The 27,059-nt window shown below is 36.2% G+C and overlaps 1 protein-coding gene and 1 long non-coding RNA gene across 3 annotated transcripts in view; one reads left to right on the top strand and one right to left on the bottom strand.

Moving 5' to 3' along the window:
- LOC115066614 (uncharacterized) overlaps window positions 1–27,059 on the top strand; it is a 317,677-nt gene that overhangs the window by 35,589 nt on the left and 255,029 nt on the right. The gene's annotated exons all lie outside the window — the stretch shown is intronic.
- LOC125777413 (uncharacterized) lies at window positions 9,726–12,092 on the bottom strand. Its single transcript, XR_007422294.1, has 2 exons — window positions 10,434–12,092; window positions 9,726–10,098 (listed from the first exon to the last, which is right to left on the bottom strand). It is a non-coding gene; the product is annotated as an uncharacterized LOC125777413 (long non-coding RNA).

The raw sequence follows: 27,059 nt of genomic DNA, 5'->3' as shown, positions 1-27,059 counted from the left end.
AAGCGCCCTCAGTGAAAAGGAACAAACAGCCTCGGAAGAAAAACCCACTTTTGATGACGACCATGGCAAACGAAATAAGGACTACGATTTGAGTGCATGCACCTGGAATGTCCGGTCCCTTAATTGGGTAGGTGCCGCTGCCCAGCTGGTTGATGTCCTCGTGAAAATAAAGGCTGACATCATCCCGATATTCTTCAACATATCGCTGCGCTCTTGACCCGATGAAAGAGGAGGACAATTTGACCAAAGATCCCTTCTATGAACACTTGGAGCGTACCTATGAGAGCTGCTCCCCCCACGATGTCAAAATCGTGCTTGAGAACTTTAATGCCAGGGTGGGCAAGGAAGTTATCTTTGATGCAACAGTCGGTAAATTCAGCATGCACGAAGAAACATTCCCAAATGAGTTCAGGCTGATCGACTTCGCTGGGCCCAAAATGTGGTTATCTGTAGTACTAGATTCCAGCATAAAAAAATACATCAACATACCTGGCTGTCTCCGGAACGAAAATCCACCAACCAGATCGATCATGATATCTGCAACCGCTTCTGTGCAGCAAAAAACGCACGACAACAAACACAAGGAACGTTCGACGTCGAGAAGCTGCAATCACAACAGATACCCGAACAATTTTCTACTCGACTAGCACTCCTGCCCACTGAGAGCACCCTTCAACATCTCAGTATAAGGGAAATGTGGACGGAATTTCAAGCTCCTGACATACAGCTACAAATGAACAGCTGGTACGACGAGGAGTGCCGCATCGCAGCGGAGAGAAAACATACTGCCTACCTCGCAACGTTACGAGCGACCACAACACGTGCGGGATGGGATAGATACCGAGAGTTGAAGAGGGAAGCGAGACGCATTTGCAGACAGAAAAAAGAAAGAGGCCGAAATGCGTGAGTTTGAAGAGCTTGACAAGCTGGTCGACAGAGATAATGCTCGAAAATTCTACGAAAAGATGCGGCAACTAACAGAAGGTTTCAAGACCGGAGCACACTTTTGTAGAACCCCCTAAGGTAAAATAGTAACCGATGCCCAGACCATAATAAATCATGGAGGGAACACTTCTCCAGCCTGCTGAGTGCCGATTGAAATTTATGTGTGCTCTGCCCAATCCAAAAAAAGAGAGACCGACAATCTGCGCCAACTACCGTGGGATAAGCCTCCTCAACATCGCGTATAAGGTTCTATAGAGCGTATTGTGTGAGAGCCCATTGCCCACCATCAACAAACTGATTGGATCTTATCAGTGTGGCTTTAGACCTGGCAAATCAACAACTGACCAACCGTGCCGTTGGTTCTGCTCTCTACAGAATGCAGAAGGAAGCGAAGCAAATGGGTCTGTCGGTGAACGAGGGCAAGACGAAATATCTTCTCTCATTAAACAAACAGCCATCGCACTCGCGACTAGGCTCCCATGTCACTGTTAACAATCATAACTTCGAATAATTTCGTCTATCTTGGAACCAGCATCAACCCCAACAACAGCGTCAGCCTCGACTAAGGAGACAATTGAGAAGTAAAGTCCTTTCTCGACGAACAGAAGCAAAACTGTATGCATAAATCAATCGTTATTCCCTGCTATATGATGCAGAGGCATGGACGATGACAACATGTGATAAGTCGACATTACGAGTTTTCGAGAGAAAAGTTCTGCGAAAGATTTATGGTTCTTTGCGTGCTGGCCACGGCGAATATCGCATCGATGGAACGATGAGCTGTACGAGACATACGACGACATTGACTTTGTTAAGTGAATTAAAAGACAGCGACTATGCTGGTTATGCAATTGTCGTATTTAAGCAGTTCAAAGTTTTAATGTTGTATTGAAACGGATTTTTCTTTTATGAAAATCAGTAGTGTGTCCGTGATTCCTTTAAACTCCTTAGGTTTATATTTGAAAACTAAAGCACTTATCTTTCATTTCGTTAAAGACATGAAATGTGGTTTTTTTTTGAAAATGTTTACACGTTTAAAGTTTCTCCAAAAAATTTTATTTTTAAGTTAATTGACTATGAAATTAATATTACTTTGTTTTTCCTTCCTTAAAAAATAATTAAAAAGCTTTTTGGTAGTCTCTATCAGCTCATCAGCTCAACTGTAAAAATTGGAATCCTTCTGTTTCTGTAGCTGACTGACTTACCAATTGAACTCTAACTACCTCTCCTGAGATTTGATAACAATGCGATTGCATATATAAATGTAAACCCTTCTTAAATCAGTTTTTTTACTCTACACATTGTATTAAAGATAGTTTACTATTAATTGAAATAATAAATTTAAATTTTATAAAAAAAAAATTAAGTAAAATCATAGTTCTAGAGACTTTAAGATCGAGAAAATCTCTCTCCATATTCTTATTATCTACCCCACCTCTCATAGGTAATTACGAAGTTTTGCTTGAGGCTATGTGACTACTAGAGAGCTTCCAAAACCAAGTAGAACTTTCCTCGAAGAATTGTCACCACGAATATTTACGAATGCACACGCCTTGTACTACAAAAATTGTAAGTTTTGGCTTATCTTCTTCGCATTAAATTTCTTAAAGGCAAGCTGGTTCTTCTGACTAAAGTGTTGGATTATCAACCGAAACCCCTTCCAGTTAATTTAGAAATAATCAGCGCAAAAGTATTCACTTAAAGTAGAGACTCAGAGGGTATTAGCTCGTTTACTGAGATTGAGGTGCGTATCATATTCGCTTAAAAAGCTGTTCTAACAGTGGGAAAGACCAATAATCGAGCTTGCTCATAGATAATGAAGTAGCCAACCGCGATGCTTTTTCAGCTAAGCTTACATCTTAGATATATGATATTAAATTTGCTGCGAAGTTTGTAACACCTAACGTTGAAGACCCTATAAAGTTCATAAATAATGAACTGAAACGATTTAGTATCGTTCGCCTGTTTGTACTTATATACGTGAACTAGTCCCTCAGTCTGTGAGATATCGATTTGAAACTTTGCACACGTATTTTTCTCAATAAGAAGCTTTTTCTTTGTCGAAACCGTCGACATCAGACCACTTTAGTATTATAAGTACTTTTTTCCTTAATTATTAATACTTGGAGACTTCCAATGAAACCGACGTCTATTCTGGAGATATTTCCCCATTTAAGATCGAATAAGGGTTGATAGTGATAGACGAGAACATAATGTCCATATAATTCTTCCTTTAAGTTAACATGAATCTATCTTAGTTAATTCATAGGTAGATTTCTTTCAATAGAATTTCTTCGAACTTCTAAATTAATGAAATCTCTTATATCCGGATTTTTTTGCCAGGACAAAAATTGAAGATACGCTCAGGCTACCACTTTTAAATCTCTTACTTTAAAAAAAGTAGAAAACTACAGCAGAACAAGCGAACCGAATGAAATCTCAAATTTTCTTTGCAATAATTACGAGTGTGTTTAATAAAAACAAGTAAGAAAGTTCGGGTGCAACCGAACATTTTTTACTCTAACAACTTACAAAAATATAAGCTAAGGAAATACTTTACGGTGTGAAACGTCAGCCTGAGGATCTAAATCCAAGCATTTTTATGTATACATATACTATATACAACTCCAATACTGACAGAACACAAAGTTTGTTAGAAAACCGAAAATCATTATATGTTGTATATGGGAGCCATTTTCATAAGAACGCCACGTACCAAATTTTGTCGAAATCGGTTAGAAGGGTTCCGAGGTTTCACGGTGGTGCCACATACATCGTCCAATTTTTACCCTGGTCCCTATAAATCCTTGTCATACCATCCCGACGGAAACTTTTTACGTTTCTGTCGCATTTAGTTATTGACTTATCGCGCTTTTAGTAGTTTTGAAAAATACTGTTATATGAGGAGTGAACGGAGTTTTCATCCGATTTAATTCAATTTCACTCTAACATAGCTATAATACTCTGTAGCAGCTGGTTGCAGGAGTACTTATAATAATACTGTCCGAATTTCAGCATAATGGGTCCAAAGTGGCGTCAATTGTAGAAATCCATAGTGATCTCTTACTGAAATTAAATATAATTCATTTTAAGATACGTTATTTGAATCCATATTACCATCGATTGGTTCTTAGAATGTGTTTGTTTAGAGTAAAAACTGTTCAATTATAAAACCTATGAAAAAATGTGCGTTTCTCCCAACCAACCAATCACCCATCACCAAACGACATACTCAAACACTTGCTGCTGACATTCACCCAGATCGAGTGGCATTCGCCATTTGAGTGACAGTCAATAGGTACACAGTTAAGTGGTGATAGTTGTTGCAATAGCATAAGTAGTAGTGGCGTTGGTGTATGTCTGTCAATGTAAGCCGTGTCGTATGAGCAACCTACAAAACGGCACTTGTTACTGCAGCTGAATGCGTTTGCATTACTCAATAGCGTGCAAAAGTATGTAAACGGGATAAATGTATGTTTGTATTTTCGAGATAATACACATGTAGATGTGTGTGTGTGTGTATATAAAAAGCACTGATTTAGTGACTATTTCAAATAATTTTGTTATCGCTTTGAGTGTTGTTTTTGTTGTGGTTTTTGCTGTTATCGCTGCAGTTGTTACGCCTGTTGACAAGCTTGTTGAACACGAACTTTAATATGGTATGCGCACCAACATAAATTAAACGCGAAGCAGGCATCGCTCACTTTCGCCTGCTGTTGATGGCGAGTGAAAAGTGGGTTGAGGAAGTGAGAGAGTTGAAGGGGTGTACAAATGGGTAAGTGTGCACACATGTGGTCCCTGTAATGCCTAAAATGTGCAGTCAACAGATATATATGTACGTATACAAGGTTTGTGCGTGCTTGTTTGCCATATTACACAGCCTCAAATAAGTTCTTGATGGCTGCAATTTTTTATCGTTTTACACTTGTTTGAGTTGTTCGACATATGTCGTTAGTTGTTGGTGGAATAACGGGAACAGGAGGTTCCAAAGCTTTTAATGTCGGAGCCAACGACGCCTGTGTTAGCATGTGCTTAGCTTGAAGTGGGAGAGAGTACAAAGAAACAAATTCATTACCATATATTTTACACATGACTCCACGGTACGCCACAGTTTGCTTTTAACCTTCCGAGCACACTCTTTACAACTTATGCCACGTTGGCTTAACGGCACTTTAACTCCCCACATTAGCTATTTGCTCTGCATTTAAGATTTTTCCTGTACCTTCGCTTTCGAATTGCATTCAATCACTGCTCAGCTGAGCCTCTTTCTCGTACTGAATAACATTATTCTTAGAAATCGGTTGTTGCTGTTATTATTTTTTTCCCCCGACGCTGAGCTTGTTTGATTTTCCGCCATTCAGCTGACTCACTTGATGTTGTACCAGCCGAAAGTTATACAGCGCACTTATCTAAACATACGTTAGGCCTTTTGGCAAAGCTTTGCTACACTAGCGAGCTACATAGCAGCTGCCTGGAACACAAGAAGTAAGTATTTCTAAGAAAGCAGTATTTCTTGCAAATCCATTTCGAGCTTTCCATATGTTTGTGAGCACTGCGGCCCTCTACGTTACTTCCGTCATTCACCCTCAATTTTAAATGCTTTACGATTTAAGTACACGCTGCACCCCACTTCAATTTATGTCACTTTCAAAATGCTAAACGGAGCTCCAAAATAAAGCCAAAGAGGGAGGCAGCAAAATATAGCGAAATAAATAGTGGAGAGAACCAAAACAATAGAGAAAGAGATTAAGAGAATTTATTGAAAGAAGGGTGCAGTCCCTGGTATTACTGTTAATAGCTCTCGAAGTTTTCAATTAGCAGCATGTCATAAATTTGTGATAGGCTTCCAAAAAGATATCTCGAAGTGAGTACGCGTTTTATAAAAGGAAAAAACTTAGTTTGAGAGAATTTCTGACTCATTCTAAAATAATTTTAAATAACTTTGAGTTAAGATTAAAAAATCAAGAATTCAGAAACATTTTTTCACCATCAATTGTTATAAAAAATTTGGTTTTGAGGGGTCTTTATACCATTTAAGGCTTTCTTATCTTGATATTTAAGTAGTTCAGATGCTCCCATTGTGAGTCATCTAAATCAGTATCAATCTACACGGTTAAGCTTTTTTGCTGAAACAACTTCGATAGGGATTTGGGTAGAAAGAACCTATCAAAACATTATTACGTATGTGCCGACTCATTGTTAACATATCTGAGAAAAACTTAACGTCTATAACTTGATTATTTAGCCGATTAGTTGTTGTTTGGTTGGTACAACGGAGGCGTGACATTTGTACTACCATTAAAGAGGCTCCAGTGTTAAAATCATAATGTGTTTTACTGCAAGCTCTTTACCCTAAAGGGTCGCTTTTAACATCTTTGCAGGCCCTATGTACACAACGGTTTTTAACTGTTACCAGATTTTTGTCGTTCCCTGCGACTCAATCTTCTCGCTTATACACTCAAGTATTGACTTTGCATTCGCCTTCATGGAAGAACCGCTATTTCTGCTGCTCGCCAATTTTCTTAATGTTCGTGTTTAAGGGTACGACTGGTGTTTGTTTGTGCCTCTCAAAAGTATGCAATGTTTTTTCGTCATATCTTCTTGTTTGCTGTCAGTTTTCGTTGCTCACTGTTGCTTCTTCGTGCTTACGTGCGGCATCGTCATCGTCGCTTTTCTACTGTTGCCTACCTCTTCTGCAGTGTGTTGCTTAAATTGCGTCGTATGTTGTTGGTTTTTATTACTGTTATTTCGGGTTCTTTGGCATCTCGTCTTCCTTTTTCGTTGCTGTGGCTGTAGTTGTCTGCTACGCTACGAGTTCTTTTTTAAGTACTTTGTCTGCTCGTAGTAGTTTTCTGATCGTTTTGGGTTGCCAACGCTTAATGATAATTTTGGAGAGATCGTATACTACTGAGACATACACCTTTGCATTTGTGATGCATAACTGTTAGTAAAAGGTGCTTCTTCATCATACTTTTATTAAAATAACTCTTACATAGATATGTAATTGTACTTTCGGAGATTCTCATTTGTGCTTATCTGTTAGTAACGAATTGACTGAACTGAGACTGACTGACTGAAAACTATTAAATCCATTAGACAATTGATCAGCTGATACGAATATATTATAATAATAGATATATCAAGCTTGAACAGAAGACCAAGTAACCAGAAACCCCGTTTTTGATGGCTTATTCTTTAAAGTTGAAAACGCCTCTTCAATGCTGTTATGTTCAACGACCTTCATTCTTGAGTCATCTGATACTTGGCTATAAAAATTGCCTGATGAATAATTGTTGATAGTGATTTGTGAAGTCATTTGATTCCATTCTCCAGGAACTTTCGATCAATGGTTGCTATTATTTTCCTATGCTAAGCCTTGTATTCGCATAGAAGATGCTCTGCAGTGACTTCTTTCTCTAACTGTTAGAACTTCTATATTCTTGTTTTTGTGATTTTAAAGCCGCTTGGTTATTTGTTTATATTCATATATATGTATATGTGGTATATTTAGATTACAGGCTCTAATGATCTGCATTGTCTTGCTTTTGGTCTGGATCGAATGTCTTTCTTGTTGACTCCTATTAGCTTAGCTCCATGGCTATTGTTTTAAGGGAAGTTTACGCAAAGCTCCCGCTGCGCAAGTAAGGCTGTTACCTCTAGGGATCCATAAAATATGATATGCTCTTTGAGGTATAAGCGGTAACAGTTGGCTATATACTGGTTGGGTGGTCATGTGATTACTTCGTTGAGACCCTTGATGGATTATTCATCATTTTTTACTATTCAAAACGCACATTTTGCTATGCACTTTAAGGCTTGTATTGTAAAGCTCGTTGGAGATCAATTTATTTGATTGAAGTGACGTTTAAGGCAGAGTTCCAGCAATAGGAAAGAACTGAGAAGGCTTTAAGTGTCATCAGTAACTTCGTTTAACAAGTTTTTATTCTGAATGCGTTTTGAATTTAACATGTTTTTCCTGATTTTGATTGTGATGGATTTGTATGTTGATTGCCGTTACAAGCCTGTTCGCAGTTATTTAAGTATAATAGAAAAATTTATTCCTAAAATTTGGAGCATTTGGCGAGGCTTCGAATCTGCCAGATTCTCAGCCAAACTATCTTTTATTTCCCTGCTGACCGCAACCAAACCGAGCTCATTCAACCTTCATAATCACATTTCATTATTATTTCTAGTTTGCATAAGTATTTACATAACCTAAAAAACGACAAATCTCACAAAACTGTCTACATCTACCATATACGAGTATACCAGTAGTAATGTATTTTTCCATTATTTTGCTCTTGTCATTGTCAATTATTATACGGTGAGCTGCAAAGCACAGTGTTATGGATGCTAAAGCGGTTTTTATGGGTAACACACCTAAATCGTCTAAATACATGCTACATTTTTCATGCATTCAGTGTTATCACTCTACATTATATCTGTGTTAGGCACGCGTTCATTTGTTCTTTTTGTTGTTGGTGGTTTTGTGCGTTGGCCCCTTCTAGTGTTGTTGTGTATTATGCGCATTTCATTTTAATTGCTTTCAGTCATTTTGCTGTACACGCAGTTCTACATAAATCCACATATTTACACACATATCATAACTCAAAAAAAAAAAACGCATTTTTTCAGGAGAGCAATTCTTAGTTTGCAGCTTTCTTTTGTGGGTTAAATAAAAGCTAAGATCGCAGATTTTTATTGCAAACTAGTGATATGTTATGTGTAATATACATTATAGAAGAAATTCGACCGAAATTAATGATTTCCCAATTTTTTCTTGAACAAAAACTTTTTTGCTTTGAATTATGTAATTGTTTCTGAAAGAACATAGAAATTTCTCGGTTATAAACTAAATGTGTCATTATTGTTGAGAAATAAAATACAAACCCCCATATTCAGAATAAATAAAAATGATTTATAAAGTTTTTTAAAATGACATTTCCAGGCGAATTTCCATTTATAAGAGCTTTATATTTATTTTTTATGAATAATGGGCGAAATTTATACATTTAGACATTTTATTTTCGGGGGTTTTTAACGTAAAAAAATAAAATACAAAAATTCATAGCATCAAAACATATTTTTATATGAAGTTCATTTTCAGTTTTTAAATATAGTAGAAATAATTAGTAAATAGTGGAAATACATATATATTGAATCACAAATTGTTATAAAATTCTTGATAAAAACGTGGAATCAAGTTCTTTTTAATTAATTCGTTGATATCTTGTCTTTTATTATTAGGAATTCCGATTTTGGAGTGGTAGGCTTTTTGTAAATCTATCGGTGTGCTATGTTTCTTCTTGGATTTGATTATAGTGGCTTCCCTGAATTTCTCCTCAGCGTATGATGTTTTGAAAAGCACAGAGTTGGGTGACTCTCGTTGAACCTTCAGTATTTTCACTTGAGAGAGTTTAATTTCTCCCATATTCAATGGACCCATGTCATTAGAGAGTAATTTGAGGTCAAAAAAATCTCCATAAAACATTTCTTGCACTAAGAATGGGTGGCCTGTTTTCTTTGCTGATCGAATTGTAGTAATGAATGAGTCAGTTGTGTCAACGAGTTTCATACAATTGGAAATAAATTGCCTCTGCTTCTCAATGTCGCCAAGAGCCCAATATGAGGAAAATATCTCTTTTCTCTGCTCTTCGCTAAATATATTTGAACATTTATACCGACAGTTTTCACTGCACGGAGGTTTAATTTCTCTTTTGTTTCGAATAATTTTTTTTAAGCTTTCATAGTGTTCACCACTATTTCTCTTTTTTTTTACAATATTTTTCTTCCAATTTTCTGGCTGTTTCCTCTTTTTTTTTCCTTTCATCGCCGGACTAACCAGAATGGTGGAAGAATTGTTTATGTTTGAAGTTGATGTGCTTGGTTGTAGATCAAAGGAGTTTTGTTCAGGTACTGGCGTACATAATTCTAGATCTGGAGAATCTTCCTCGAAGCAGTTATCATAAATTAGGCTGTTTACCGCGGTCGGATGTGGTGGGTTATCTTCATCATTGCCGTAGACACTATCACTGCAATCGTTAGCAGAAATTGGGAAGTATGTCACATCAACTATGGAATTGTTACTATCTTCTGAGAACAACGATGAAGAAGATCCGCAATTATTTTTGGATAACAACATTTCTAAGTAAGCTAGAAAAAGTCGAAATTCGTAATTTTATTATCAGCAATAGCGTATCATTTTACGTTATGAGAAGGTGTTTTACATATATTATAGCCGATACTATTTTCGTAAATAATGACATATTTTATATTAACACAAAATCGCCATTTCTACACAGCCCATTTTTTTCACGAAAAAAACGTCACAAAACAAAATACCTAGTTACGCAATTAATTTATTTTCAACAACAACGTCACATATTGTGTTGCGCAAATTATGAGGAACTAAAATTTTTCAACAGTATAGTCACAACGCAAAATAATACTATTTATATGAAAATTAGCAACATGAAAAATGTAACTACCTTTTCACATAAATCGTGTAACACAAAATATATCGTTTTGCGGAAAAACTAATAATCTTTACACGACGACGACTCATGTTAATTGAAATGTGTCGATGCTGTAGCAAAAATTTGACGCGTCACAACAAGTGGAATAACGGCACTTTTTCATCTCACGCGCTCAATTTTCTACTAATCACAGAGAATTTTTTATACAATATTAACCATGATATTGAGCACATTTTTTTGTATTTAACTCAAAAAATCAGTTTTTTGAGTTATGACACTGTTGAAGTAAATGAGCGATATGTAGTTATGTAAACGTATGATTATATGCGCACGATTTTGTTTTTGTATAGATGTATTTGCTTGTATATGTTTTGTATTAAAGATTTATATGCAAATATATCGCTTCTAGTCGGCTTTCGTGCTGTCTGTTATCATTTTTGCTGCTTTTCTTCTGCTTTAGCCTTATACATATATTCTATCCATCGTTCGTTTTCATGTCTCCAATTGTGTTCTTTATGCCCGCTTGTACCTGCTGCTCTTTATTTGAGTCTTAATTCATTGTTAGCTATTTTCCTAACTAGGAAATGTCTACTTCAGCTCTCATTATCAATGTATCTTGCAGGTTACTGTGTGCGTGTGTGTGAGAACATGATTTTGTAGTGTTTGTGTATGAGTTCGTGAATTCACCACTCTTACCTGCCTTAGGTATCTGTATATACTCCCTCTTTCCACACATACTTAAAGTGATTGGTTTAGCTTCATAGCAAAATGTCCAGCTCACTTTTAATTTGACTTTAATTCGATTTTTTTTGTCATGCCCACATTTTTTACCTTTTCGGAATTTTTGTTTTTATTTTTTTTTTAATCGTTTCTTTCCTCCGATTTCGCTTCCCATCTATCCCAATTTCTTACTATTAAACACCTGTACTTTCATCCGCGGAAGTAGTGGGGGATCATCGGGTGGCTCTGAAAATAAAATGAACGTCATGCAAAGCTCTCGGTCAAATGTAATGTTTGACGCCTTGCTAGGCAGACAAATGTACTGAAGTCACACATTTCTTCTTTTGCCTTAAATACAGTACTCTGTTGGAGTTGGCGTTTATTATGGGGACAGGGATGAGCAGACATATGTAGATGAAAAAGCACAACGGCAACTAGTACATTTTGTTGCTTATCAGCAAATACATACAAGTATTTTGACCTTTTTTGCTCTAACTTGTTGTAGTGGTACCATGGCATTCTTATTTAATTGTGAAAGCTGCTTTTCATTTTTTAGTTTCCTTTAGACATGAAGGCCAGGTGGATTGACATGATATTTATTTTGTCATGGCAATGATTATTAATTTGACTAATAAAATGTTTTATCATCAACGAAATCATGAACTCAAAGGAAAATTAGTATTTAAGGCAATGTTTTGTGCGCATTGACGGTACTGCCTATTCTGAAATTTGCGTTTAATTAAAGTTAATTAGAAATTAAAGTTAATTCGCTGATTAAGCTACGGCTCAAAAGAGTAAATTTAGATAATATAAATATTTCCTTTACTTTTAATTCATATTCAGAGAAATCAGTTTGTTAATTTTGAGCTTAATGTTACAATTTAATTTTTACATCGATTTAATTCTCAAACAGTTTAAGTATTTGAGGAATGGATGGGAAATGTGGGAAAAAGGAGCAGCCTTTGACATTTCATCATGAATAGACTTACTAACGAGCAACGCTTGCAAATCATTGAATTTTATTACCAAAATCAGTGTTCGGTTCGAAATGTGTTATTATCGACAAATTTTTGTTCAGCGATGAGGCTCATTTCTGGTTGAATGGCTACGTAAATAAGCAAAATTGCCGCATTTGGGGTGAAGAGCAACCAGAAGCCGTTCAAGAACTGCCCATGCATCCCGAAAAATGCACTGTTTGGTGTGGTTTGTACGCTGGTGGAATCATTGGACCGTATTTTTTCAAAGATGCTGTTGGACCCAACGTTACGGTGAATGGCGATCGCTATCGTTCGATGCTAACAAACTTTTTGTTGCCAAAAATGGAAGAACTGAACTTGGTTGACATGTGGTTTCAACAAGATGGCGCTACATGCCACACAGCTCGCGATTCTATGGCCATTTTGAGGGAAAACTTCGGACAACAATTCATCTCAAGAAATGGACCCGTAAGTTGGCCACCAAGATCATGCGATTTAACGCCTTTAGACTATTTTTTGTGGGGCTACGTCAAGTCTAAAGTCTACAGAAATAAGCCAGCAACTATTCCAGCTTTGGAAGACAACATTTCCGAAGAAATTCGGGCTATTCCGGCCGAAATGCTCGAAAAAGTTGCCCAAAATTGGACTTTCCGAATGGACCACCTAAGACGCAGCCGCGGTCAACATTTAAATGAAATTATCTTCAAAAAGTAAATGTCATGAACCAATCTAACGTTTCAAATAAAGAACCGATGAGATTTTGCAAATTTTATGCGTTTTTTTTTTTAAAAAAGTTATCAAGCTCTTAAAAATCACCCTATATTATCCAATTTTTTTTCAGAGAAATCAGTTTGTTAATTTTGAGCTTAATGTTACAATTTAATTTTTACATCGATTTAATTCTCAAACAGTTTAAGTATTTGAGGAATGGATGGGAAATGTGGGAAAAAGGAGCAGCCTTCATGTCGGTTCAATTATTAGTTTCATCAGCTGCTTGTCTAGCAAAAGTCGATGCTTTGTTCAAAACATTGTTCAGATGATTAATACAAGAACACATTTTTAAGTTCTATGAGAAAGTAAAGATTTTATAATAATAAATATTAGGTTTAGAGCCCCGTCCACGTTGGTACAGTTGTAGATACAAGGTGCATTCCAAAGTAAACAAGAATATAGCGTCCCCTAGTGGCGGCATCTGCATGTCGACTGGTGCGTTAGAATCTGCTTTGCTATCCTTATCGATTGGAATTGAAGTTATTGCATTTTAAGTGTAAGTATGTTTGTGTTATCGGTACGAAAATGAGCTTCGAACAAAGAGCCAACATTGTAATTTTATTTTAAATTTGGTAAAACTTTTACCGAATCGTTTCAATTGATGAAAAAAGTTTATGGCGATGATTGCCTATCCCGTCGTGAGGACATAAATGACGATCAAGATGTGGGCCATTCAAAATCCGTGATCACCGGAAATTCTATCGAAACTGTGCGTGAATTTATCAAAAATTAGCCGAAAGTGAAAATCATGGAAATGGAACAGAACATCTCCAAAACATCGATTTATCGTATTTTGACCGAACATTTGGGCTTACGAAAGGTGTGTTCACGGTTTGTTACGCACAAATTGACTGACGACCAAAAATTGCGCAGAATCCAACATTCGAAGGACGATTATTTGACCAAAAATCACATTTTAACCATTAACCACACCCTTATTCACTTGATATGGTACCGTGCGACTTCTTCCTTTTCGAAAAAAATGCATTTTCCCATGAAAGGAAAACGTTATGCAGACGTAGAGGCCATTCAAAAGGCTTGCACAAAATACTGCCTGCCATACCGGCCAACGAGCTAAAACATTCATTCGACATGCTTCTGGACCATGCAAAAAGCTGTATTGAACCAGAAGGTGAGTATTTTGAATAAAATAAATTTATTCTGTCGAAAAAAGCATTTGTTTTTTTTTTTTAAAGAACCATCATAGCAAATACTGCTATACAAACTGAACGAACAAAAGCATTACAAATTATATTTATGAAATTTTGCATATATTGTATTTCTTATTATAGGTGCCATACAAACCGCTGAAAAACTTGTTATTTGTGGAGGGTATTATAGATTTGCTTATTATATACAGTTATTTGCTATGCTAATGTGTTTTTTTTTTGTTTCGAAGGGGGAATCGTTCATAGATACCGTCAGTCCCAGACGGCATGCATGATTCATACTGCACGCTAAGGCTACACCTCTTTCGGGACCACGCCCAGTATGGATGACCATGTTGAACTTGCGTAACAGTACGCCTACGTACTAAACCCTAACTCCGACTGCATTTCACTGCCGTTAAGCATTTCTTCGCAGGACCAGGCTCAGCCAAAATTGGCTCTTCGTGGACGCCTTTCTGGACTACTCTTCTCTAACTCTTCTGCTATCGCTACTTCGTTGTCTTTCCTTTTTTCTTAGTTCTTGCAGGGCAATTGCGGACCAATTCTTCACTTTACTCCACACGATTATGTTTTTTATCATGTGGTGCACGATATTCTCTGGAGTCACACGTTCGTTGATAATAATTTCTAAGTCTTTTCTTTCTGCTTCGAATTTCGGGCAGTGAAAGAAAACATGCTCTGCGTTTTCGCTGCCATTGCCGCAGAATGAACATTCTGTTCCGTTATCGTGGCCGTATTTGTACAGGTACTCTCGGAAGCATCCGTGTCCGGTCAGGAATTGCGTCAGGTAGTAATCAGAATCGCCGTTCTTCCTCTCCACCCATGTTTTCACGTTTCTGATTAGCTATGCTAATGTGTGTGTATGTGTTTATGTACGTCACTTAATACTGAAATAAATCTTTAGCTGCGTTCCCAAATGAAGTTTCTTTTTGCAGCTCTTAAAATAATATGAAATAAAATGTTTTCATATAAAATCTTTGAATTTTCTGTTAATGTGCGTGCGTGAGTACATATTTAAGTATGAAGTCAAGTCGGCGCTCAAGTGAGCAGAAGCAGTGGGGACCGTGCGTGCGTTTGTGCGTGGAATGTCCGTTGTTTGGTTAGCTGTTAACAACATTTTTTATAACGGATTATGATGATTGAAAACACGCAGATACAGTTTATACAAATCTGGCCATATACACGCATAGACGGGAGTCTACTATATTTATACAGTAGTTGTTGCCATCACACTTATTTCAGCGTTTTCAGCGATAATCATTTGCCCTCTAGCTTTCTTCCTCCCTCCGGCCCTTCTAAGTCGTACAACAACACAGTTAATTTAACATGTGAAGCTACTTTTTGACACCTATTAAATGAGTTATGTGTGTGCATTTATATATGAGAGAGCGAATTATACTGTATTTAGTATGCTTATTTACTTATACGAGGTTTGTACAAAAAGTATTTTTGATTTTTCGCGGGCTACGTGTATTCGATACTCGATTGTTTTGTTGCGTTGTGTTGGTACTCATATCCCTTAAATGCTGACAGATCGGCCATTTTGAACGCTTAGTTAAATTTTCACAGTTGTTTTGCTTAGCCGCGTTTGGGTCCGTCTTTAAGTTTTGTGTCAAAATTGCTCACTTTCGACCAAAAACAGCGACGCATTGACTTTGCTCAGATAATATTGAACTCAGCTCGCGACGGTCTAGGACTGTCCCAGAAGATCATAACTGATCGCGAATCATAGGGTTGTGGTTATTATGTCAAGCTGCCGCTTGAGACAAGATCGAAAGACGCACCAAGTTAGGTCGAATGTGAAGGATTTGCTAACATGTTTCTTTTACTGCAGGGGCTACGTACATCACGAATGCTTGCCAAAGGGTCTATAAAGAATATTACCTGCAGGGTATGCCCAATTTGCGTGAGGCAATCCGCAAGAAACGGCCGAATATGTGGAACAACAAAAATTGGCTTTTTACCATGATAACGCTCCTGCTCACTCAGCGTTCTTTGGTTGCGAATATTTGACCAAAAGTAGCACATTAATGGTACCGCAGCCACTGTATTCTGCACGAAGATCATAAAAAATTACTTTTTTAAATACTTTGTGGATTGAAAAAAAAACCCTGGCAGAAATGAAATTTATCATTATCAAATAAACTTTCTTAAGAAATTTAAAAATCTGAGCGAAAATTTCTCCAAATATTGTAGCATTGCTTGCCAAATAAAAAAGTTTTCATACCTCAGCACTTTATTCCGGTCGCTCAGATTGTATGGCAACAGATTCTTGAGTTGAAAAGGACGTGTGCAAAATTTTCGGAGCGATATCTCGGAAACTGAGAGACTAGTTCGCGTATATACAGATAGATGAGCATGGCTAAATCAACTTAGTTCGTCACGCTACCCTGTTCAGGGTATAATTAAATGTTTTCTATGCTAAACTTGCACTTGAAGTTCTAATTTGATATTATTTCAAGATAGTTTTAGTTTTGTCACTTTATACTGTGGGATATATTTCATGAATTTACGTGTACGAAATCATTGAAAATAATTTAAAAGTCTTAAAAGCGGTTCAGTATACAATTCATAGAATAAGAGTGACTTACAGATCTTAATTAGAGTCGACTACATGATCTCACTTTTCAATTGGGAAAGAAGGTTCAGAGTAAACATAGAATGACATGATATCTTCACGCAACACATTAAACATTTATATGGGTGGCTGGAACATTGAGTGGACTCAGCTTGAACCGATATTAAAGACTTTGAATGCATTTCCTTCTGCTGAAAAGTCATTTGAACATTTGAAGTTCAAGGGACAATTATCACCATAGTTTGAATGGTGCTCATCTGCTACCTGCTAACCTGTAACTGCTACCACGGGGAGCAGTTAGTGTTTGGAGTTCCTCCAATCTGCTCATTGGGGTTGGGCCTTTGAGGAGATTTGTGGTGGCAGTGGTCTAAACCTAAAGACAGGTAGAATTGAAAAATCCAATTCAGTATAGAGTCAAATTGCGGCCGGCTAACGGACTCACAGAACGGCAGAGGTTTCGACCTATGTGGAAAAGCTGTCCATTTCATCCGACCAATTGGCAGGTACACAAGTAAATCACAAAAATTGTTGTCAAGACTTAGGCATAAGGTAGCCTTTGAGGATGCGGGACCCGTGCACTATATTTCAAGCAGAGGTATTTGCTATTGGGAAAGCCACGCAGATAGCCTCTAATGCATCAGCAGACATCTCTAGAATCCACATCTATGTGAACAGCCAAGCAGCAATCAAGGCTTTAGGCATTTAGGGTCCCTACGGTATGAGATGAGAGTATCGGCAGTGAGGTCCATTATTCTATTACAATTTACGTCAAGCGCAGGTATGCTAAAGCAGTGTTTTTCAATCTTTTTGATTTCGCGACCCCTTTACAGGTTGAAATATTCTGGCGACCCCCTTGTGTCATAGTAAGTCAAAGAAATAATTTAATTTTAATTAAAAGACTACATACGTTAGGTAATAAGTTTTTTCTATTTTGGCAAATTTATCTATTGGGTTGTCAAAAAAGTCTTGCGGTATTTTCGCGAGTTGGCGCTGAAAGCGCGTAGTTCTAGTTTTATTCGTCGCAACGGATCATGCTATACCTTTTTGAAAAGCTCATTTCACGCGCTAACACGTGTTTGATTGATTGTCGTTTCGTTTAAGTCGTTCGTGAGTTATAGCGTCGCAAACATGGGGCAAAATAAAGAGAAAATACGGCATATTTTACAGTACTACTACGATAAAGGCAAAAATGCATCTCAAGCCGCCAATAAAATATGTGCAGTTTATGGACCCGATACATAGAATCTCGATGAATGGGTGCCACACGAATTGATTCAATAAAAATACCGCAACACTTTTTTGACAACCCAATATTATTAGAGTATGAAACCGTCAAAGCTTATGCGGCATCTCACAACCAAGCATCAAAAAGAAGCTGATAAGCCGTTGGATTTCTTTGAACGAAAGTTGAAAGCTCTTAGTCAGCAGCAAACTTCTATAATTCAGGTAAGTAAGAAAATAATGAAAAAAGCGTGGAGTGCACTATAAATCAGCTCTTAAAAAGCGCCCCACCATTTTTTCACAATAATACTATTTTTTTTTTTTTTATTTATTTATTTTCCATATTAACAAATATTTTTGATTTTTTAGTTTACGTTATCGTCAAAGCGTGTTTTTTAGTTTTTTGTACTATATTTTTACTGTTGGTGTTTATTTATTTGTTATTTGCATACAACTTTTGATTATACTTAATTTCGGTGTGCAAAGGTTCCGCGTCCTTAATTTTTATTGACTGTTCACTTGTATAATGTTTGGTTTATTTTCAGGCATCCAGTGTAAACGAGTCAACATTATTAGCTGGCTACAAAGTCGCATATCGAGTTGCCAAAGCAGGGAAACCACATACAATTACCGAAAATCTTATTTTGCCAGCGGCACTCGATATGGTTGAAATTATGGTCAGTCAGCAGGAGGCAACCAAATTTATAAAAATACCACTTTCTGACAATACTATTTTACGCAGAATAAACGATATGGCCAAGGATATTCAAGAACAAAAATTAAAGAATAGCCAACATTTTGCTTTGAAGTTCGATGAATCTACTGATGTTTCCGACTGTGCACAGTTTATAGTATTTGTGCGCTTTGAAGCAGATGACAGTATTACGGAAGAAATCTTATTTTGCAAAGCACTTCCTGCAAACACTACTGGCCAGTGTTTGTACGATATGTTTTTAGAAAGCACTTGCGACTACGATATTGATTGGAAAAAATGTATCGCTATTTGTAGCGATGGCGCTAAAGCTATGACTGGCAAAAATAGCGAACTCATTGCAAAATTAAAATCGATAATACCAAACATATCCTGGACACACTGTTTTCTTCATCGACAGGCTCTAGCTGCTAAGGTAGTACCTTCTTATTTAAATGACGTGCTCAAGGAGGTAATAAAAATTGTGAATTCTATCAAAGGTAAAGCTTTGCAAACCCGGCTATTTAGAATCGTTTGTGAAGATATGGGATCAATTCATCAAAATCGTCTTTATCACACAGAGGTCGGGTGGCTATCCAAAGGAAAGGTATTGACAAGAGTTCTGGAACTGAGAGCTAAATTGTTAATGTTCTTACAAGATGCAAAATCAGAATATGCTTACCGTTTTTCTGACCCTATTTGGCTCTTGAAATTAGCATTTTTGGCAGATCATTTTAGCCACCTTAACAATGTGAACAAGAACCTTCAAGGAAGAGAAGAAAATATTTTATCTGCTAAAAATAAAGTAAAAGCATTTCAGGAAAACTTCGTTTGTGGTCGACGTCTCTGCAAAACAAAATGTTTGAGTCTTTTCCCTGCGTTCAGAAGATTGTTGAAGATAATGCATCAGACCAAAGTTTTGCAGTATCGGCTCATATTCCTTGCATGATACAAAGCTTGCGTAATTTACAAGAGAAGCTTTTGACATACTTTCCAGACTTGCACTCTGAAGCTGACAATGGGCGTAGATGGATTTTAAACCCTTTTTTTGGACAAATAAATGGATCTGGCTGATGTCAACACAAAAATGTAAGAATGTCTTCTAGAATTAGCTACTGATGGCATGCTTAAAATGGAATTTTATTCGCAAAGTGTCGACGTATTTTGGATGAAAAGAACACACGAATATCTAGAGCTGGCAAGGGAAGCTCTTAAATTGTTAGTGCCCTTCGCCACTTCATACTTGTGTGAACTGACATTTTCTTCAATGGTAGACATTAAAACTAAAAAGAAAAATAGACTGCAATTAGAAAATGATTTAATTATTAATGTTTCAAAAATAACACCACTAATGAAAAATAAACAAGCACATCTTTCTCATTAAAATTATGTTCTTGTTGTGTAAGAACCTCGACTTTTTCTTTCAGCTGGCGACCCCCCGAGTAAGGCTTCGCGACCCCCTTAGAGGTCGCGACCCACAGATTGAAAAACACTGTGCTAAAGCATAGTTTTCATGGAATTCGTACCGAAACCTGGTACCGCAAAGGACCAAAAGTGTTCCATACCTGGCTCATTAGTCTAGCAAACTAACCTAACATAACCTATATGTTATGACAAGATTGTATTTAAAAGCATCAACCCACGATTTTTATTAGTTTGATTGAAATATAATGGGTAGTAATAACGTAAACTGTACCGATTTATTGTAAAAAGCAAGTTTTTAAGGGCTCTGAAATGTGTAAGCTCTTTAATCACAAGCTAAACAACCAGGTGTGATTTTTACTACATTACGAAGTTGTTCAATAAGTTTTGTTGTTCGATAAGAGAGGGCGTTGCTACTAGCCCAATCTTTTTTTTTGTTTTTTTTTTATACACTCTTCATATGAACGTGGGTGAAGTTTCATTTCAATCTGTCAATTTATTCTTTGTTTACAAGCTATTTAGTGTTGGCGTGTCACATTATTTTTTTACAGTAGAAAAAATTCTACAGCAGTGATAAAATTCTAATTTTTGGAAGATGTAGCACAAAAAAAAAAATTCATGAACGAAAACGAAAAAGTGTTTAATGATTGTTCACCTATAATTAGAATAGTAGAAAGATGGGTTGCTGAATTTAAACGTGGTCGTACAAGCCTTGAAGACAATTTCCCGTTTTAAAAAGGATAAAGTGAATTCGGTCTATCACCATGATTCTGAAACAAAACAAGTGGCTAAAGAGAGGTGTGAGCCTGGTTGTTCTTCTTCGAAATGAGTTTGTGTCCAGATATCGACCAAGAAGGTTATGGCATCAGTTTTTTGGGATGCAAGAGAAATTTTGTTTGTGTATTACTTGTAAACTGGTAAAACAATTAATTCTGAATATTATTGCAACCTTTTGCACCAGTTGAAGGAAAAAATTCGTGAAAAAGACCCGGTTTGCAGAAGAAAAAAATAATTTTTCATCAGAACCATGCACCGTGTCAGAAGAACATTTAATGACTAAAATCAATGAATTAAAACTCGAATTGTTGAAGCATCCACAATATTCACCAGATTTGGCCCCCAGCGACTTCCATTTGTTTCCAGAACTCAAAAAATGTAAAAAAACTTTTTGATACATTTATCACCACAGCTGAGTTAAGCAGCTAAATTATAAAATTATGAATTTCTATAAATTTCCTTTGTCAACCAATTTCTCGAATCTTTCTTTAAACTCGAAGCCGTTAACTTCATACTCCTAATTGCTTTAACCGAATTACGACGAGTGTTAGCTACCCGAAAAATCAAGCCAAATCCAAAATTTCATTTTCAAAATAAAAATCGGGAATAATAGAAAGCGAAGCGTGTGTAAGACTGGCTAAACGCAAACGACGCAAAGCCTTGATAATATGGTTACCAGCAAGCAACAGACAATTGCTGCTGCATCAATTGCTTTCTACCGTTGTGTCTTATGTTAATTCGATGGCGCATTACGCAAAGAAAATTTCATTATCGCACAATTGCGTGAAATGAGTGAAAATAAAAATGGCACAGCAAAACAGATAAATGAAATGAGCGTGAAAATATCTACGGTAAAATAGCATGCTCACACACATCCACACTCATGAGGGGAGACAAAATTTTTAAATACACAATTCGATTTCGTACACTTCAAAATATAATTTAAGCGAAAAACTGCCATATAAAAATTTCATTATGCAAGTGGAGTGAGAGAAAAAAGAAATATATTTGCGTGTCTGGTGTTGGGTTAACGGAGTCTGCACGCACGTGCGTGCTCTTATGCAAATTTATGTACGCCGACTTTTGCGTATGTAGACAAGTGCGTTTTTTAACATGCATATTTTAGCAGCCATCGTTTTAATTTTTGGTGCTTTTCTTTCGTGTATTACACTGTGAAAATTTATTTCAAACATACACTGAAGTACTGCCTCGAATTTTCTATCTCTTTTTCGTCTTTCCGCCCGTGAAGACCGCTTCCACTATAATGTCTGTCGATTGGACTCCAGTATGAATAATGGAGCCGGTTTTCTATCCTCAGCCTCAATTGAATTTTCTTTCTACTGTGGCATCTTCATCTTGCTCATGAAAAAGGAAAGTGCAGACTTTTAAAACTCTAAAAACAAAGTTTCCTCGAATCTGTGACGGAAAATTGAAGGAAGAGGTAGGTTCGTAGATAAGGGAGGCGTAACGGATGCCATTATTCTATAGGTAATACAAAAGCTGAAAACTACTGACACATCATTCGAGAGCTTCCGTTTGCTTATAGCTTTAGAATGCAGTATTCAAATCAGCTTGAATCTTATTACCATCATAAGATGAGTTACTCACATTTTTAGAGCTTATAATGATTTTTCACTTTATTTATAATTTTTGCTTGCTTAATAATATCGCTTTTTGATTAAAGGTGTTTTTAATTTGAAGTCTGTGGTGTCCATTTGCATATTAGATATCATGTTTGGAGCACAAAATGTGACGAAAATAGTAAAGCGACAAAAATTTTACCTAAATTTTACTTTTGTATAAAAAATTTCCTAAATATCGAAAAAATATAAATTGCTGCCAGTAACCAATTATTTAAAAAATTTTCTTGTTTTCGCTTTCAATAAAGTAAAAGTTTCCCAGTCAGAAAAAGTATACAAACTGTTAATTATGGTTTCTGTATACTTACTTTGTTAAAACCAGTCGTTTTTATAATTCTAAACAAGCCTCAAATATTGAGTTACGATCGACAGAAGCTTGACAACTGTTCTCGATTTTTATATTCTTTCTTACCATTAAGTTGCAGAAAAATAAAGTTTTTTCTATTTAGTTTCATATCCTTTGACTCCTGTAATTTTTTGTAATAACTAATATCACAATGTTTTTAGGACTTTTTAATAAATTTCCCCTGAAATTATTTAAAAATTAAAAATCGTTTTTTTTTGTCTTTTAAATCAGAAAGCACAACAAATTAATTTTGCGATGTAAATTGTGCTCATACTGTTCTCAGAAAACGGTTCCCTCTTTGATATTGCTATTTTTGTTGTCTTATGCTTAGTACGCAGCTCTCAAGAAACGGAGAAACTTCATATAAAAAAAACGCTTAAAATTTACTTGTGCTAGTACGCAGTTCTCAAGAAATCTAGTACTAATTTTTAATACTTTTTTTTCAATAAAATGTGAATATGGCAAACCTGGTTTTGCGAAGAAAGATCAAATCAACAATCGTTTCTTGAAGGAAATTCGAAGTAATCGTCAAATTCATCCTAAATTAATTGAAATCATTATTATGAAGTATATTCCATTTTGAAATGTTGTATAAAACCTACCAATCATCAACAACATTCCTTAAATCTCAATGAAAATACGAGTATTTATGTTACCATACACATACATACATACTTAATACGCACGAAGTCTGTTTACTTTGTTTATTCTCTCTTGCTCTTCTAATGTGGATCATTCACAATGCGTAACCAGCTGTCAAAATTACTTGAGAAATATGTATTTTTTTCTTGAGCAATTACTTGAGAGCTGCGTATCAACCTTTAGTCAAAAAGCACAAGTAATTGATTTAGCTGTAGGGCTATAAAGCTTTTTTTATAACCGCGCAAATTTACGAATAGCGAAAAGTAAAGCCAAATTGTAGCAAAGGGCCGAGTAACGACACTGTAAGGTGGTCAGGTATTAGACTAACTTTATTTGCACAATTCTTCTCCTTAAATAATATTCTATACAATATTTCGATACCGCTAAATATGTACATAATTCCGCTTTGTATTAATTCATATATAACTACTAGCTGACCCCGCAGCCGTTGTCCTGCGTGAAATTATATGCTTTGAAATGAAAAGAAATTTGAAATGAAAATTCATATTGTGTTTTTGGTTTCTGTCCCGGTGCGTTAATGTACAGAGAAGATGGTTTTCCAACTCGTGTGCACGCCACTTATATCTGGCCGTGTGAAAAACATAGCATTTTCAAATTTATGTCACCCACTATGCGACTATCCTGTTGATCGTCATCTCAAATTCAATTTTCACTGGAAACGGAATACATTTGAGCTGAAATGGCAAATCGTTAGAACTCAAAGGAATTCGTACAATCAAGCATTCTGCGCCCTTGTTTTCGATGGGTGCTTCACAATCAGTCGGGTTTCATTACACAGTTTCGGTGCATGAAGATTGCGAAACATAATAATGACAGGTCCAACTTTGAGACGCACAGGATGCGGTGGCATACCAAGCCTCTCCAAAGAATTTAGAAATTTCACTGGATAATTGACGGCGTCGTCGTCATTGTCAAGATGATCGATTGATTTGTATGAACGCAAGTCTCCCGGAATTTGACTTTGAATCTTCCAGTTTAAGTCATCAACATCGGTATTTTTGGCAGCTAACATTGCGCGTGCACTTAAGGAATCGTAGTTATGATAATTTGGCCAATGTCCGAACATTCGTGATGAGTTCATCTTTCGTGAATTGATAAAGGGAAGATGGAATTGATATCGAACCACCGGAAGTATCAACCGTTATTGTACCATTTCCAATTTTTAGCGAAGACGATGTAAAATGTCTTTGACAATCTTTATATCGAAAAGTATGCGAACTTCATTTTCATTCCAGTGATTAACGTGTTCCAGCATTTGTAATTGCTGGCTTACTTCTCCAAAACTTTCACATATTCCCATATACCATTCACAGTAAACAATGACTCAAATAAAGTTGAACCGCGTACCTTAATCAATAGCAACCGAAGGTAGAAACAATCGTTGTTTTTCGGGTGGATTGTGTAAATTCGTCCTAATGCATTAGTTAATAAGACACCTGGATGTCAATCTACTGGTTGGCCTTGCTTTCTGCGTAACTATTTCTTCGACGATGCATCCCAATTATAATATCAAAGTATTTCCGAATGTCCTTGCAAATGGATCACTGACGAAAGTTGTGCTTCCTTTGGTCACGTATTTCCAAACGTATTTTATCGATTTCACCAAACTTCAATACTAAACACTGATATGAGTTTTGAATGTGAATTAGACAATAATGGTGAATACAGTACGATCCATGTGTTGTCAACTTCGATATTCACTCTTCTAAGTTGAATGCTGAACGTTCTGTTATCTGGTGAGCGACGCCGATAGAGTTGATATCTACCATTTCTAGTTTGTGCTTCCGAAAGAAAAGCAGAGTGAATAGTGTTTCGTGCATTTATTGTCAGACATACAAACCGAAGTGGGATTGTAATGTCCGCAAGGTCCATGAATCATATTATGGTGTAACCATCATACAAAGAAGAATGTGTGCATGCAAAATAGAGGTTTTTGCCACTCAACAAAGTACATCTCATCCAACAGCACCACATATACGTTGCTTCAAGATAAAGACAATCAAACATCGTAACTGTTGTAGGAAAAGTCGTGCTGTAACATCGTGACGATCACTTGCTCATTGACCGCGAATTATAATTCCGAACGTATGTCTCCGCATCCTGGGAGTACTTCTTGCCTTGCCTTGCCTTGGCCTGCCATACTTTGTTGGCAAAAAGAACACCGACCGATATTAGGTCGACCTCTTGGTGGCTTCGTAACAAATTTCAATCTGCAATTGACCTCTTTGTGTGAAACACACGTAAAGTTTTCACTGAATAATTTTCAATAATTTTTCTTTTGAATAGCCGGAAAAAAAAGCAAGCGACCGAAATTGAACGAATCAAATAATTTACAAATCAAAATATTGAAAAACAAAATAAACAAAAATTGAAAAAAAAAATGTGTATGGAAAAAATTTACTTTTTAGAAATGTCCAATTTTCCGACTTTTCCTCATAATGATATATATCCAACGATATCGCCTTTTACTTTGGCATCGTTTTGTTTCATACACGTTTACGCCAATTTAAGGTTTGAATATTGGATACTGCGATGGTAGCGCCATCTATCGATCAAACATTACAAAATTAAAAATTGATTAAAAATGAAAAAATAATTTAAAAAACATTTTCCAGTGGACCAAATTGTAAACATAAACCTTTCCCGAATCTCCTTGAACGTACAGACAAAATTTCATCAAAATCGGCCCATCCGTTTAGGAGCAATCTCAAGGCAAACACACGGTCAGAAGATTTATATATATAAAGATATATGTTATGTACTTCTAACGGTCCATAAAACTAAGTACCTACTTAACGCTATTGCTTCTTCATATTTAATTTAGATATTAAAAGAGAAATGTAAAAATGGGAATGCAGCATTGCAATATGCTGCTTACATATTAAGCTTAGTACATGCTAAGTAGGACTAACTAATTTGCACAAACAAACATACGTGTAATTGCGTGAGCGAAACATAGCGTTAGCAAAAGTGTACAGAGCAAACCCAAGCAAACACAATGCAAATACAATTATTAACTGCATTGAGGTGAATGACTTCTAATGCTTAACCTTGAATATTAGGCAAATAAGAAGAAGTAGATATAGCAAAAAATATAAGAACATATGGTTGAAGTAAGCAGTGGTTTGCAATCGGTGACTCAACATTAGCAATGGAATTTACTGTTCGCAAAAATTGTTCTCATTGAATTATTGATATTTCTGTCTATGAAATCAAATAGCACTAATTTTGCTAAATAATTTGTACTGTTCCTAAGAAACTCTTCTCGTTGTATATATTATTTTAGTTGTTTTAGTTTTACCAATATTTTAGACTGTTTTCGCTTTCGAACCCCTCTTAATAACTCGATTAAATTGAGTTATTTTCCCATAGAGCTATCTTCAATTAGAAGGTATCGCTTCGCTCTTCTTCTGCTAAAGTCCAAATGTGTACTTATGTATGAGTGTATGGTAGAAGGGTCAAAAGTTTTTGAAACGTGTGTGCATTGCAAAAATATCTACTTGTGTAAATTTCAATGTCATCGTCAGCGATGGCAAAAAACCACAATAGGCAAAAAAATTCCTACCAAAGACTGTATAGGAATACAAAAAACTCATCAACCGAGGCAAAAAAATCAAACACCGGCAGAGAAAAAAATTAACTCTGCGTTTGTCATGTGAATGA

Source organism: Bactrocera dorsalis, chromosome 3 (genome assembly GCF_023373825.1).
Source record: "Bactrocera dorsalis isolate Fly_Bdor chromosome 3, ASM2337382v1, whole genome shotgun sequence".
Classification (NCBI taxonomy): Eukaryota; Metazoa; Arthropoda; class Insecta; order Diptera; family Tephritidae; genus Bactrocera; species Bactrocera dorsalis.
The sequence above is the reverse complement of the archived record's forward strand: the minus strand, read 5'-3'. Positions and strand labels throughout refer to the sequence as shown.